Source organism: Eschscholzia californica, unplaced genomic scaffold (genome assembly GCF_041429995.1).
Source record: "Eschscholzia californica isolate CP2 unplaced genomic scaffold, dmEscCali1.0.p SCAF_1, whole genome shotgun sequence".
In the NCBI taxonomy this organism is placed as follows: domain Eukaryota; kingdom Viridiplantae; phylum Streptophyta; class Magnoliopsida; order Ranunculales; family Papaveraceae; genus Eschscholzia; species Eschscholzia californica.
Window position 1 is genome coordinate 46,215,083 of NW_028238198.1, and position 16,839 is coordinate 46,231,921.

Here is a 16,839-nt window from a genome sequence, read left to right on the forward strand (position 1 = left end):
AAGAAAATCAATAAGGTACCTGCTTGTTTATCGACTAATTGAGCGTGCGCTAAGTCTTCCCGTTTCCACAACAACCGTAAAACGATCTTTCTCATCTATGCGCATAATTAAAACAAGGCTACGCAACAAAATGGATGACAATTTTCTCTCAGATTTTTTGATTTTATACATTGAAAAGGAAATTGCTTAGAAGTTTAGCACAAAATTTATCGTAGATGATTTTAGGTATTTGAAGGAGAGACGAGTTCCATTTTAATCTTGTTCTCCCATGTTACTTTTTTATTTCTATTTAATTTTATGACTTAATTGGATATTTTTTGTGGTAATTTTAAACTGAATTGTTATATTAATTTCTCAAATTAGTTTATAACTTCAATATTCGCCCCCACCCCCTTACAAAAATTCTGATTTCGTCTTTGACTGTGGCTAAATCCTAAAATGGGGTACCACACAAAGAACATTGGCTTGGTCGAAAGAAATGATAAGAGGGAAGTTTGTGAGGCTTGAGATGCGGTAAAGGACCGTCCAAAAGATGCACAAGGGTCTGGCAAGAAGTCGGACTAAAATAGATAAGAATGGTCGGCCTAGGCCCGACCATTTATAGGTCGATCGGTTAGGAGAAGTTATTCCATTGGATTCTACAAGGCCTAGCTGAGAGTCCCATAGGATAGGACATCTCTGGGCCAGCCACAGATTCCCATTAGATAAATATTAGATTTAATCCTTATCAGGGAATGTCAAATTAGATGAGAGGTCTGAGAGCATCTCCAATGCAACACTCAACTTCAAAAACTCAACTTGACACCTAAGATTAGTTGAGTTTTTCACAAAAAACACTCTCCAATGCAACATCAACTTAAAACTCAATATGATGTGGCAACAAGAAAAATTGAGATACTCAAAAGAAAACTCAGCAATTGAGTTTTCTTTTGAGTATCTCAATTGGCCACATCATCATTTTATACATTAAAATAAAGAATAAAAGTAAATCTAATTTACTTATTCCAAAGGAAATACCAACTACCCTTTCTTTTGAAACAGAAATACTCCACCGGTTCGTCTCCCCTTTCTTCTTCAACGTTCTTCTTCAGGTAAAGAAATGGATCTTCACTTCTTCCTTTCAATTTTATTTCTTCATTCTTTCATAATATAGAGATGTATGCATTTTATTTCTGAAAGATAGGCTTACAAATTTCTGATTTTATTTGTTTTTCTTAGTTAAATAAAAATTTGATTACAAGTTAGGTTTCTTTTCATCAACATTCTATTATTTTTCTTTTCTGCCTTCTTTTAATCAACCAATGAAGACTACTAAACAATCTCTAGTTATTTTGATTTGTGAAACCATAATAATAGATTTCTCTTTTGGTTCCTCATTTTTTCACAAAAAATCGAGTATAAATATGGCTTGCCTCTTGAATCTCAGTTGTTCTCTGTTGTTCCTTCAATCAGTTTAAGAATAATGAATTTTTATAGGTTTGGTAAATTTCAGGTTATCTTGATTTAGGAAACTCAGATTGTAATATCCCATTTTACGAATTTCTCTTGTTTTAATTAAAAAAAATTATTATCTGCTTGCTTCTTCCTTCTTTTAATCAAATAATGTAAGTTATAACAATTATAAGTTTCATAACTTCTTTTTCTCTTGGTATATAAAATCAAATTTTAATTGAATTTATTTTATTGTACAACCTGCTCAACAATGGACACGGACGATAGTTCAACTAGTAGTGATGGTCCCTTTTCTTACACAAAATGCTCAGTAGATGAGATTTCAAGTGATATCTCACAATTAAATGAAATGGTACAAAGTTTGGCAGAAACAATTGGAACCTATACAACCTATTGTGGCAACTACAATGATGCACCGTAGACGCCCTCACGGTGGATCTGTTTTCGGTACGGTAGACGTTATATTCACCGTGATAGAAAAGCTCGCCATGATATAATAATTAATGACTACTTCAAGGGCAAGGGTTCAAAGTATCCACCTGATCTTTTTCGTCGTCGTTTTCGTATGGATATTAGCCTCTTCAATCGAATTCTAAATGCTATTCGTGAAAAGAATAAATATTTTACACAAAAATTTGATGCTGTTAGGAAGAGAGGATTGAGTCCACTACAAAAAATGATTGCGGCAATCCGAATGTGTTGCATTTGGGTGTTCAGCTGATCTTTTTGATGAATACGTTCAAATAGGTGAAAGCACGACAATAGGTGAAAGCACGGCAATCGAATGTCTTAAATTTTTTGTGATTCTGTGATCGAGATTTTTGAAGAGGAATATTTGAGAAGACCTAATAAAGATGACATCCAAATGTTACTAAAACAAGGAGAAAAACGAGGTTTCCCTGGTATGTTTGGCAGTCTTGACTGTATGCATTGGCGTTGGAAAAATTGTCCTACAACATGGCACGGTACATATACGAACGGTTTTAAAAGGGTCCCTACTTTGATTTTAGAGGTTGTTGCATCACAAAATTTATGGATTTGGCATGCATTCTTTGGTATGGCAGGTACACATAATGATAATACTGTTCTTGATAGATCTCCATTATTTGATGATCTTGTGCATGAAGTTGCTCCAACATGTAATTTTGTATTACGAGGTCATAATTACAATATGGGCTACTACTTAACTGATGGAATTTATCCTGAATATGCTACTCTCATCCAGACTATTTCTCAACCTTCTAGTATGAAAGAGAAAGTCTTTGCTAAGCAACAAGAAGCTGCAAGGAAAGATGTGGAACGTGCATTCAGAGTGCTGCAAAGTAGATGACATGTTATCAAGGGCCCATCACATATGTGGGAGGCCGAGGATCTTGAAAAAATTATGAAGACGTGCATCATGTTGCACAATATGATCATTGAGAGTGAACACAACCAAGGAATCGATCCCGAAGATTGGGAGCCACCTACAAATGAAAAAGTTATAGCAGTTGAATTACAACATGATTATGTGTTTCTAGTATCAAATATCATTAGCCGAATGAATCAAATTAGAAACAAAGGTGTACACAAGGAATTAATGAATGACCTCATTGATCACTTATGGGAAATGTATGGAGATGGAGAATTTACCTAAAAGATGATTTGCATATTTTGATTTCATAGTTCTTCATTTTCTTTTTCAGAAACTAGATTTTGGGTTTGTAATTCTTAACAGTACTTTCTGGTGGTTTTGTTTGAATTTTGATATAGCTTCATTTAGTTGTAATTTTCAAGTTTCAGCAATACAAGATTCTTCATTAACTTGTTCTTAATGAACTTTTACTTGAATCTTTAATCATTTAGCTTTTGTTTCTCCGGGAAGTTCAAAGTTTCATGAATTTTGGTTTGTTAATTGAGTTGCAGATATGATAAGCTAGGTCAAACTGTTTTGGCCAAGTAAACTTAGTGAAACTTCATTTTGTCAAATGTTTCTTGTTGATAATGCTGGTGTTTGTATCCACCATATACTCTAATTACATGTTTGTTGAACTAGTCATACACAGATAAAGATACAAATGAGCATGTGGCCCCTGCTGCAACTGAGTTGATGATATAAATAGCTAATACCGTACTGCAATTGGCCAGATGGCGTAGCAAATTTCCAAATTAAACACACAATTCATCACAAGAGAAACTGAAAACTGAAAAGATAGATTCAAATGAGTAATGTGTCACAAAAAACTGAAAATATTGATTCAAACAAAACAATTCATCACAGGAGAAACAAATTCATCACAAGTTATTCATACGACATAGAAAATATAAGTTTCATCTAGCTTGTTGATGTGGAACTTCTCCCAATAGGCCTTCATCCTCCCATTCCTTCAGTATTTACGTTAGCATTTTTCTATAAGCATCTTGAACCAAAGGTTGGAGGTCGCTAAAATTAGTGATCAGAATTCGTTCCTGCTCTTTTCTCTTTTCTGCGCATTTTTTTTGCCTTTGAGCTTCCTCCTTCAACTGGTGATACTTCTCTTTAAGTTCTATATCCTTTTTCAGTAACATATCTCTAGCCTCCACATTTTGTTGATTAATAGCAAATTGCTTCTCTATAGTGGACTGCAGATTGTTCAACACATTTATCACTTCCTTTTGCTCACCTAACTTTCTTTTTTTCTCTTTACTGCCTTTTCGTCCAAGAGGTCGGGTAAATTTCTTCCACGTCATTATTTTTGGTAGTGGGTATCTCCAAGTTGATATGATTATCTTCGGGTAAGGGAACTGTGTTTGGTGATAATGAAGATGAATTAACCGGGTAATCACCAACCGTCTTTGTTTTCTTTGAACTATTAGTCCTTGAGAGTTGTTTTGAACACCACTTAGGGTCCTCTATCATTATCTCCCAACAATGTACAAATTTGAATGGTGATCCATCTCCTATTCCCACATATATATATATATATATATATATATATTTTGCATTTTTTATCTACAAATACAAACAAGAAAGAAATTAATAGTTAATACTCATACTGATATTATAAAATCAAAAGATTGTCAAAAGTAAGATGAATTATTCTTACCATATCCGAGATTGTCGTTCTACTCTGGGGAGCTCTCTCAAGTGACCCATATATTCCATGGAATTTGTTGACAGGTGATTGTATGGTGCCCCAACGACATTGTAAGCTCTTCGCATTTCTGGATTCATCATTCGTTCCCATTTTATCATTCCAAATGTTGATATACGATCCCACATCATTTGACAAGTCTGGTCTTTTCCTGTAATTGAGTCATTCGAGACATATAAATATGACTTTACAAGCGTCGTGTCCTCAAGAGCAGTCCAACGACGATTTGACGCTTGGTTCGTCTTTCTGGCTCCCTTAGAGCATGAGAGGTTTGAGAGTTAGGAGCACTCAGAAGACCTTGAAAAGAACCTCTACTACCAAATAATTGTTCATCCATAGGAGGATATGCAAGTACTCGATTTAAACCCATTGGTTGAAATTTCAATTGCGGCATGTTCAGTTGGTTTGACTGAAAAAATTGATTAGAGTGGTCAATATGTGATTGTAGCTATGTTTGGAGAGAATCGTTATCTATAATCCTCTCGTTGTGCGAATCATTTAGTTGAGACTCCATCTCGCACGCCTTTTGAATCCAAAAGTACATGCAACCAAAATAAGAAACCAATTGCTCATTAGTTATTAGTTATGATTTCAGACATACTTACGAGTCAAACGAGTTCATATAATTGCAATAACAACAAAGGTAACTCGGCTATTTATTCCTTCACCAAGAGAAACCAATCGTGAAAACAGGTCACTTAAATGGTGCTACTAGTGTTGCTGATTTCCTTGACATCAATTGTCTTTAGTGACTAGTGAATATTGGTTTTCTTGTGAGATGTGTTTTGTTCATACAATTTCATGTGATCCTTCATTGGGTATTTGTGTTTATGAGGCAATATCATGTGTTTCATTTGGGTAGGTCATTAGACTGTCAAATTTTTGTGTTTAGGCCAACAAAAAGATACGCCAAGTAACAACACATAATTGATTGTAATATTAAGATTTCAATAAATTCATTATGATGGTCCAATACATTAATACAAATATCGGACATAACATATACTTGAACAAAAAATTTTGCACAAAACTGTTTTGAAATTAACATATTAATTTGGGTTGGGAATTTATTCGAACAACTGATGAGCGGATTCCAGGAGTTACATTTGGTTGATGAAAATGATTAAGATAGAGACAAATGCAGTAGATATAGTAATCGAGTGAACACTAATGTGTTAATCCATAGACTTTGATGATAACAGAGATCAAGAGTTATCAATGTAATCAAACATACATAATTAATCTTATTCTGTTTGTCAAAGAAGAAATGGATAATCCCAAACTCAATTGATTATAACAAATGCAACTACAAATACAAAATTGTAAGAATGTATTACCTTAGTTGAAAATGATGATAGTTTCCACTATGATCTACAAATGGAAAGAAGATTCAGATACAAAACTGAAAAGACTCTAGCCTGGAAATAGTATTAGCTCCTATTCCCCACAAAAGTTGAACATTCCCTCCTGTGAAAGTTCAACTTTAAATAAGAGTTTTACTTTCCCCCCATGAACAAAACACAGAATTTGAACTTTCCCTCCCGTGAAAGTTGAAAACGAAATATTTCTGGTAAAAAATCGAGTAAAAATTAGTTTTGGCGGGATCTGAACTTTTAACTTTTTAGGTTGTGTTTGATAGGATCTTTTTCGGAGAAAATAGAAAAAGTTTCTCCATATTCCGACATTTTCTCGTGTTTGGTAAACAATTGAGGAGAAAAAATTAACTGGATCACGTGACCCATTTTTCTCCTTTTTTTCCCTTAAAAGAGGGAATCTCTTGACCCCACTCCCACCAAAGAAAGACTTTCTCCAAAGAAAAAAGTCTCACATGTTTCTCTCTCTTTCGTTTTAGATAAGTACGGGTTAAAATAAACTGAGTAAGTTCGTACTTCTGCAGAACTATGGCTCCTTTCTTCTCCATTGATCCTCCTTGTTTGAAGCAGACGCAGGCAGAATAAACCAACGTTATCCGACTGGTTGTGCAACATTTTTCTAAAATCTTCCCATCTTCATCCAATCAGAGATGAAATTTAAGGATGGAGGAGGATAGATTCTAAATGATTACATGAAAGGGGAGGAATTTAAAAGATTGCCTTAAGGGCAGTTGTAATGAAGAAAGAGATTCTGAGATTAGATTTAAAAATAATTTCTTGCATGCCAAAGAATATCCATGGATTCCAACAAACAGAAAACCAAAAAAGTTTGATTGATCTATGAATAAGTTGGTGATTATGTTAAAGGACTGTAGCTGTTTATCCCAAGTATGTTTAGTATAACATGGACATAAATTCATTCCTGGCTCTTTGCTACCTCCATGATCATGAAACAATAATGTCAAAGAAAAAACTAACACAAATTTCATTACAGAAGAAGATAGAGAGAGAGAGTTTGGAAAGAAATCTGAGTTTGAAGAGGTATGTGATTGAAAGACTATCTAAGGTAAAAATGTGTTAGGGTTTACTGCTTAACAAGGTTGATCATGCTACATCTTCTAAAAAATTGTTAGTGGTGACTGTGATGGAGTAAAACAGATACAATCAAGGAATACCCAAGAAGAATCTATCTCTAGGCTTGTGTGTTAACCTATTGGATGTGCCAAATTCATTTGCTATGTATGAGGATATTGGACTCATCAACTTCTACCTGTTTGTGTTTTTTATGTTAATTATTTTTGTTTAGTAAGAGAATGAGAAAAAAAAACAAGAAACAATTATTTTTTTCTCTTGCCCGACCAAACGATGGAAAGATATGAAAATATTTATAGAGAAAATAATTCGTAGAGAAAAAATTTCTCGGAGTAAAACTTTCCCTGATTTTTCTTCCTTTCCCCAAATTACTATCAAACACACCCTTAGTAATATAAAATTTAAATAGAGATGCCACCTAAGTAGTCTTGAGTTTTTTTTTAGTGTTGCATTGGAGAAGTCTTTTTAATTGAGTATCTCAACAATGCCACTTAGGAAAGAGGATCTCAATTCAATCTTGACACATAGGATTAATTAAGTTTTTGTTGAGTGTTGCATTGGAGATGCTTTGACTAAATATTAGCTTAGATTTTAGATAAGGTTCTGAATTTAAGTCTTTTAAGGAATCCCAGCCAGAATGAAATGACTTTTTAATCTTTATAAAATGACAAGATTAAATCAGAAAAAATGTAGAACGTTTCAGATCTATCTTTTTAGCTACTCTGACAAAAGATAAAAAGGAAACAGAGATTTCTCATAAAAATCATTTAGTCCATTCAAAATGAGTTGTAAAATGCAAGATAAAATATCACTAGCGACGGATAATCAAGAAGGTCTTGGTTCTAGCTAACTTAAAGTGAAGATCAAGTCAATTTGTGCGTGTGTCTCAAGTAGAGGAAACTGCGCTTGGGTAATTAAGTTTTGAGCATATAATATATATATAGGGTTATTTCCCTAATAGCCCCCAACTTTGTGACCAGCTTCCCGCTTGGTCCCCTAAATTAGCAAAAATACCCATATGGCCCCCTTTTTCAGTTATCTTTAACTTTCCGTTACTCTCTCTCCTCCATCTCTTTTTCTCTCTCTACCAAGTCACGCCACATCATCTATCACGCCACATCATCATCTTCTCCGGCATAAGTCGTCGGCCGGCCAAATTTTCGGTCGGCGACTTATGCCGGAGAAGATGATGATGTGGCGTGACTTGGCAGAGAGAGAAAAAGAGATGGAGGAGAGAGAGTAGCGGAAAGTTAAAGATAACTAAAAAAGGGGGCCATATGGGTATTTTTGCTAATTTAGAGAGCCAGGCGGGAAGCTGGTCACAAAGTTGGGGGCTATTAGAGAAATAACCCATATATATATAAGCGTTATTTGGGTATTGTGTGAATATAGTTTAGTCCTCTCACATAGTAATCATTTCCTTAAATGTTTTACGGTGATACTATTACAAGTCCGCAAAGGTGTAGACTTAGTAGCCTATATTGAATAAGTGAGGACTAAAGACCTATTCCATACAAAAAATGGAAGCATCAACCAAATAGCTTTAAAGTAATCTATATTATGTGTAATTTATTTTGTATCCTTATCTTATATAGAGTAATAAGTTATGTTATGCCTTCAACAAAAAAAAATTATGTTATGGTATAAAATATGAGAAAAAGAAACCATCAGATCATTACAAAATCTCTCTTTTCCCCGTTACATATTTACTAAGTGATGTAAATACTTTTAGATTTTTAAAGTGGCTCGATAGTCAAAGCAAATCAATCTCTTAAATATACCTTTTGGTTTTATTGAAAAAAATATATTATTCAAACACTACTGATTAAACCAAATAGCTAACCAAAAAACACTTTTCAAGAAACACAAACAAAACGACAAAAAACAGTGGGAATCGGGTCGCGTGACCATGAGCTTCCCTTGTCACGCCGGGTCGACCGGACTCCAAAATTTTATGTCCATAAAGATTGTCTGTCATATTTGGGTGGTCATTTATCAAAATTGATGTTTAAAATCCATCCAAGCATGCAACCCTTCACCTTTTCCGGAGTTTCAGGTTATCCGAATCTCAAACAAGACTCATGACGCACCAAATGATAAATTGATGCTCCCAAAACCTATGGATTGTGGGATAAAAAATTTATATAAAAAATGCTGATATCTAATTTTACTAAACACGTAAAAGAAGTCTTGTTTCAAGTTCACCGTGAGATAAAGAGAATGTAACCACATTAGTTTGAAGTTTATTTTGACTAATTTTAGATCGACATGACATATAATTAACCAAAAATGATTTAATTTATGATTTTCTTGACTTTAGACCTAAATTTAGACAGGCACGAAAGAAATTGTAATATCAATTTTGACTCAAAATATAGTCTCACTAATTGCATAAAAATGCACACCGTAGTACTTCTTTTAGCAACCTGATACCGTTGGGTAAATACTAACAAGTTAGGATTGGAGAAGAAATTGTAATATCAATTTTGACTCAGAATATAATTTTTCTCATTAATTGCGTAAAAATGGACACCGTAGTATTTCTATTAGCAACCTGATACTGTTGGACAAATGCTAACAAGTCAGAATTGGAAAAATATCGAGTACCGCTTCAGAACTTGAACATGATCAGTTTATTTTATCAGACTGGTAAGGTTGAACCCACCCTCAAGTTTTGGGTGTCCAGGGCTCTAACCGGATATATCGAGGATGGATTTGGGGATTTCGAAATATTTTGGGTGCCCAACATACGAGGGCACCAGCAACACACTTTTAGGGGCCCTTTTTAAATCTTTCTTCTTGTTATCATAGATTTTGCTATTCTTGATGCACATTCAATCAAACTCACAGTGAAATAACAAAAGAAGATTTTTGTAGTATTAAGAACATCTCCAATGGGACACTCAAACTCTAACACTTAGAGTGTCACATATGATTTTTCAGAGTTTTTATACAAAAACTTCTCCAATGGGACACTTTGTTAGACACTCAATTATGAGGTAGATGCATATATTATAGAGAGTTTCAAGAAAGACACCCTAAAATTAGTGTGTCTCATTGAGATTATCTAAGTGTCACTCTAAACTTTAAACCAATAGAAACTCTTGCTTTTTAACTACTTTTTTTTCTAAGGTTACTTCCCGATTGACCCCCAAAAGTATGACCAGATTCCCGCGTGGCCCCCTAAAGTATCAAAAATACCCAGATGGCTCCCTTTTGTATTTTTCTAAACATTGACTAAAAAGTCAGATTTTAACTTTCCAAAGTTACCCTTTTGTCTTTTTCTTCTCTTATTTCTACTTTAGTCCTTTATCTTTATGTCCTTTCACTTTTCATTTTCATTTACTTTCTTTTCTCACTCTCTAAAACAAAACCTCCATTAATGGAGTTTCTTAAATTTATTTATTTCAAATTATCATCTTCTTCTTCCCTTTCTTTCTCTAAAAGGGTTAACTAATCTGCTATACTAACATATACTAGAAAATCAAGATCTGGCTGGATATTAAATTCTGATCTTTATAACTGGCAATATAGAATAACTGAATATGGATTTTGTTTTTCATTTTGATCTATTGAATCGATGATATATAGTAAACCTCTCGACAATGTAGAAAACCTAGAGCTGGATTTCTGTTTTGGATATGTCAATCGACAATGTGAAGAACCTAGATCCGTATGGATTTCTGTTTTGGATATGGATTTTGTTTTTCATTAATTATTATCTTCTTCTCTCTTCCTCTCTCTAAGAAATCTTCATTGTAAAATAAACGAACTACATTCATCAAGAACAATGAAACACCCAAAAATCAAATATCTGTTCTTTCTAATCCTAATTTAAAATATCAAAATTATAACATGGGTTGTGAACTAAAATCGTGAAGAATCAAATCACGACCTTGAAGTTTCACTAAAAGAAGATAAAAAATTAAATGGTCAGGGACATCACCCTATGCAGATGGGTTTGATTTCGAATGTGGGTATGACTCCATAAGTGGGTAACTCCATTACCACTTATTTGGATGCCCGTTGAGATCCTCTAATAGAATGACCAGGGGCATCACTCTCCACATATGTGTTTGATTTCAAAAGTGAGTTTGATTTCAAAAGTGGCTAACAAATCCATTCAACTCATGATAACCAGGGGTATCACTCTCCACATATGTGTTTGATTTCAAAAGTGGGTTTGATTTGGCTTATGTCAGTTATGAGCCTGGAAAAATCAATTGAATCCTCACTCATGTACAAGAAGAACAAGAAGATAAAGGGTAGAAGATGTGATGATTTCAACTACTTTAGCTTTAGTCAAATAAATTACTAGAAATCAGGAAGTCTTTGAATAAGGTGTCGTTTGGCAACCAGAAGTAGAAGTACTTTTGTTTGTAGTAGAAGTTCTTTTGCTTCAAAAAGTATAAAAAATTTAAAAGTGTATTTGGCAAAAATGTTACTTATAAGTAAAAAAATCAAGAAGTTAGTTTGGTATACGAAGTAGTGGTGATATTGGTAGTAGTGGTGGTGCCATGAAGGTATGGTTATGGGTTGTGGTGGTGGTTGAGGTTTGATGGTGGTGGTTGAGGTTTGATGGTGGTGGTGGAGGTATGATGATGGCGATAGTGGTGGAAGTACGGTGGTGGTGGTGATGGTGGAAGTACGGTGGTGGTGATGGTGGAAATACAGTGGTGGTTGGGATACGGTGGTGGTGGTGGATAAGGTATGTGAGTGATAGTGACAGAGTTATGGTGGTGGTGGAGGTATGATGGTGGTGGAAGTACGGTGGTGGTAACAGTGGAAATACGGTGGTGGTAACGGTGGAAATACGTTGGTGGTGGTGGATAAGGTATGTGAGTGATAGTGACAGAGTTATGGTGGTGGTGGTATGGTGATGGTGGTAAAGGTGGTGGATAAGATATGTAGGTGGTACTGATGGAGGTATGGTGGTGGTAGTGGTGGTGAAGGTATGGTGGTGGTGGTGGTGGCGGTGAAGGTACGGTGGTGGCGGTGAAGGTACGGTGATAGTGGTGGTGGTGAAGGTACGGTGATAGTGGTGGTGGTGAAGGTACGGTGATAGTGGAGCTACGAGGTGGTTGTTGTCGAGGTGTGGTGGTGTATGGTGGTGGTGGTTAAGGTGTGGTGGTGCTAGTTGAGGTAGGGTGGTGGGGGAGGTGCAATGCTTGTTGTGGTGGTGGTGAGGGTAGAATGGTATGGTAGAAGTTCAGTTGTGGTAGTGGAGCTGAAATAGACAAAAAAAAATTCGTCAAGTAAAATTCATGCATGTCTCAAAAAAAAGTTACTTTACTTTGAAGTCAAAAGCTAAAAATTTTAACTTCTAAAAAAGGTCAAATTTTAACTTAAATAAAGTCGATAATTTTTGCGTACCAAATTAACTTTTTGACTTTTCTACTTAAATAAGCAAAAAAGTAACTTATTTTAGTGTTGCCAAACGACACCCAAGTCTTAGTTTGAATATTTCTTAGGTGAATCCCATCTAATGAGGGAAGTTGTTAGTTTGTTATTTTTCAATTAGTCACTCGTTGTAAAGTCTCTATATAAGCATGATTTTGCTTTCTCAAATAATAAGAAACTTTCCTAGTAAAAGTTAACTTGATTCTTGAGTAGTTTACTGTTCTACCTTACTGTTTTACATTTGGTACCAGAGCAAACTATGGCAGCAGAAGGGAATAACTTTGTACAACCTGCTATTCCAAAATTTGATGGTCATTATGACCATTGGAGTATGTTAATGGAGAATTTCTTGAGGTCGAAGGAGTACTGGAATCTGGTTGAAAGTGGGATCGTGCAATATCCTGAAGGAGTTGTTTTATGTGATGCACAACTTAAAACTTTGGAAGACCAAAATCTGAAGGACTTGAAGACCAAGAACTATTTATTTCAAGCTATAGATAGATCTATATTGGAGACTATCTTGAAGAAAGATACATCAAAGGATATTTGGGATTCAATGAAGAAAAAGTATCAAGGAACAACTAGAGTTAAGCGTGCGCAGCTGCAGGCTCTTCGCAAAGAGTTTAAGATGCTTCACATGAAGAAAGAAGAGTCTGTTAACCACTATTTTGCACGAACACTAACTATAGCCAACAAGATGCGGATTCATGGAGAAAAGATGGAAGACGTGATGGTCATTGAAGAAAATCTTGAGATCAATGACACCTAATTACGTTGTTTGCTACATTGAAGAATCAAATGAGATAGATGATCTCTCGATTGATGAACTGCAGAGCAGTTTGCTTGTCCATGAACAAAGAATTATTGGTCATGTAGTGGAAGAACAAACATTGAAGGTGAGTCAGGAATATAAATTCCTTATGCGAGGACGAGGTCGTGGAGGATCTAGAGGACAAGGACGAGGACGACAAGGTTCATATGATAAATCTACTATAGAGTGCTATAGTTGTCATGAGTTGGGACATTTTTCATATGAATGTCCTCATAGAGAAAAGGATACCAAGGCAAATTTCATTGAGGCAGAAGAAGAAATGTTGTTGATGTCTTATGTGGATGCAAAAGAAGATCAATTCAAGAATTTATGGTATCTTGATTCTGGTTGTAGTAACCATATGAGTGGAAACAAGAGGCTATTTAAAAATCTTGATGAAACATTCAGTGAAAGTGTCAAGCTAGGGAACAACAATAGCTTATGTGTGAAAGGAAAAGGAGATATTAAAATTGAAATGAATGGAGTTGCACATTGTATCTCTGGAGTAATTTACGAACCTGAATTGAAAAGCAATCTCATTAGCCTTAGTCAGCTTCAAGAAAGAGGACTTAGTGTCCTAATTGGAAACAATATGTGCAAAATCTATCATCCTAAGAAGGGCTTAATATTACAAGTAGATATGGCATCAAATCGCATGTTTCCGCTGCAAGCAAAGGTCATATATGAAGATAACAAATGCTTTAAATCCATCACTCAAGATGATAGCTGGTTGTGGCACTACAGGTATGGACATCTAAATTTTAATGATTTGAAGATTTTGCAACAAAAGCACATGGTGGTTGGATTACCTCAGCTGCATACTCCCTCAAATATATGTGAAGAATGTGTGATCGGGAAGCAACACAGTGAAAATTAACCTAAGAAAAGCACTTGGAGGGCCTCTCACATACTTCAATTGATTCATTCAGACTTTTGCGGACCGATAACACCTAATTCAAACAGCGGTAAAAGGTATTTCCTGACACTCACTGATGATTTTAGTAGAAAGACTTGGGTATATTTTTTATCTGAAACATCTGAAGCTCTAAGCATTTTCAAAAAGTTTAAAACTTGTGTTGAGAAAGAAACAGGGATGTCTATTCAAGTAGTTCGTACTGACCGTGGAGGGGAGTTTAACTTGGAAGAATTTATCAATTTTTGTGAATTAAATGGTATTCGAAGACAGTTAACAACAACCTATACACCTCAACAGAATGGTGTATCGGAAAGGAAAAATCGCACTATTACGAATATGGTACGATGTATGCTTGCAAGGACAAAGGTGCCAATAACATTTTGGCCAGAAGCTGTAATATGGAGTGTTCATGTTCTAAACAGGTGTCCGACAGTTGCCTTAAAGAATATTACACCCGAAGAGGCGTGGAGTGGGAAGAAACCAGGGGTGTCACATTTTAAAGTGTTTGGATGCTTAACACATGCTCATGTGAATGACAACCTAAGGAGCAAACTTGACGACAAGAGCATAAAATGTATTATGCTCGGAATCAGTGACGAGTCAAAAGCTTATAAGTTGTATAATCCAGTCACGAAGAAGATAATAATAAGTCGAGATGTAATATTTGATGAAGGCAAAGGTTGGGATTGGCCAAATGTAGAAGAAACAGAAATTATTGTTGATCATGAAGCGAATGAAGAAAGTTCAGCTGAAGATATTGTCTCTGAATCATCGAAGTCAGATACCGACTTAGCTGAAAATGAGTTAGATGAAGATAGTTCAGTCACACATGAAACTAGAAAATCAAGACAAAGGAAAACTCCGGCGTGGTTTACAGATTATGTAATTGGTAATGAATTATCAGATGAAGGAAATAATGCTCAACTAGCATTATTTGTTGAGAATGACCTAATTAAGTTTGAAGGTGTTGTAAAAAAACTTAAAGTGGAGGAGAGCCATGGATTTAGAAATTGAAGCAATTGAGAAGAACAATACACGGGAGCTCACTGAACTTCCAGATGGAGTAAATACCATTGGAGTGAAGTGGATATATAAGATAAAGATAAATGAAAATGGAGATATTAACAAGCACAAAGCAAGATTAGTTGCAAAGGGTTATGCACAAGAGTATGGAGTTGTCTATTCAGAAGTATTTGCACCCGTGGTAAGACATGATACGATTCGATTGGTGGTTTCTTTGGCAGCTCAAAATGATTGGTTCATATATCAACTTGATGTGAAGTCGGCTTTTCTATTTGGTGAACTAAATGAACAAGTGTTCATCGATCAACCTCCAGGTTATATAAAGAAGGGAGAAGAACATAAAGCATACAGGTTAAATCGAGCTCTATACGGACTGAAACAAGCTCCTAGAGCTTGGTACAGTCGTATCGAGTCATATTTTTTTAAGTAAGGATTCGAGAAATGTCCATATGAACATACATTGTTCATCAAACGTGGAAAAGAAGGTAAAATCTTAATAATATGTCTTTATGTGGATGATCTTATATATACAGGAAACAGTGAGGTTATGTGCAATGAATTTAAGACGTCTATGATGCTAGAGTTCGAAATGACGGACCTAGGAAAAATGCATTATCTCCTAGGTATCGAAGTAAACCAAGTTGGACTGAAGAAATATGCTCAAGAAGTTCTTGAGAGATTTCAAATGAGTGATTATAATTCTGTGCAAAATCCAATTGTGCCGGGAACAAAACTTACCAAAGATGTTGATGGAGTTAAGGTTGATGGAACCTATTTCAAACAAATTGTTGGGAGTTTGATGTATCTTACTTCCACGAGACCTGACCCAATGTTTGTTATAAGTCTGATTAGTAGATTTATGGAATCGCCGACAGAACTCCATCTCCAAACAGCAAAAAGAATTCTACGTTATCTAAAGAGGACTATCGACTTTGGATTATTCTACAAAAGAAACTCAGAAACAAGGATGGTAGGGTTCAGTGACAGTGACTATGCTGGCGATTTGGATGATCGAAAAAGCACTTCTGGTTATGTATTTATGCTTAGTTCTGCGGCTATTGCTTGGTCATCGAAAAAACAACCCGTTGTCACACTATCAACAACCGAAGCAGAGTATATAGCTGCAGCTACATGTGCATGTCAAGTCATTTGGATGAGGAGATTACTTGAGGAGTTAGGTTGTTCACAATCTGAGCCTAATCAAATATTTTGTGATAATAGTTCAGCTATCAAGTTATCCCAAAATCCTATTATGTATGGAAGAAGCAAGCACATAAACGTTAGATTTCATTTTCTTCGTGACCTTACAAAGGAAGAAGTGGTAAAATTGGATCATTGTCAAAGTCAAGAACAGATAGCTGATATTCTTACAAAACCATTGAAATTGGAAGTTTTTTTGAAGTTGGGGAATCTGCTCGGGATTCGTTCAAGTTCATGTGTAAACTGATTATTTAACCATATTCAGTTTAAGGGAGGATGTGATGATTTCAGTTAACTACTTTAACTTTAGTTAAATAAATTACAAGAAATCAGAAAGTCTTTGAATAAGTCTTAGTTTGAAAGTTTCTTAGGTGAATCCCAACTAATGAGGGAAGTTGTTAGTTTGTTATTTTTCAATTAGTCACCCGTTGTAAAGGCTCTATATAAGCCTGATTTTGC

At 35.2% G+C, this 16,839-nt stretch overlaps 1 pseudogene; it reads left to right on the forward strand.

The window, feature by feature from the left end:
• The first annotated feature begins 1,811 nt into the window (after window positions 1-1,811).
• Window positions 1,812-3,088, forward strand: LOC147567168 (uncharacterized; annotated as a pseudogene).
• Window positions 3,089-16,839: the final 13,751 nt, after the last annotated feature.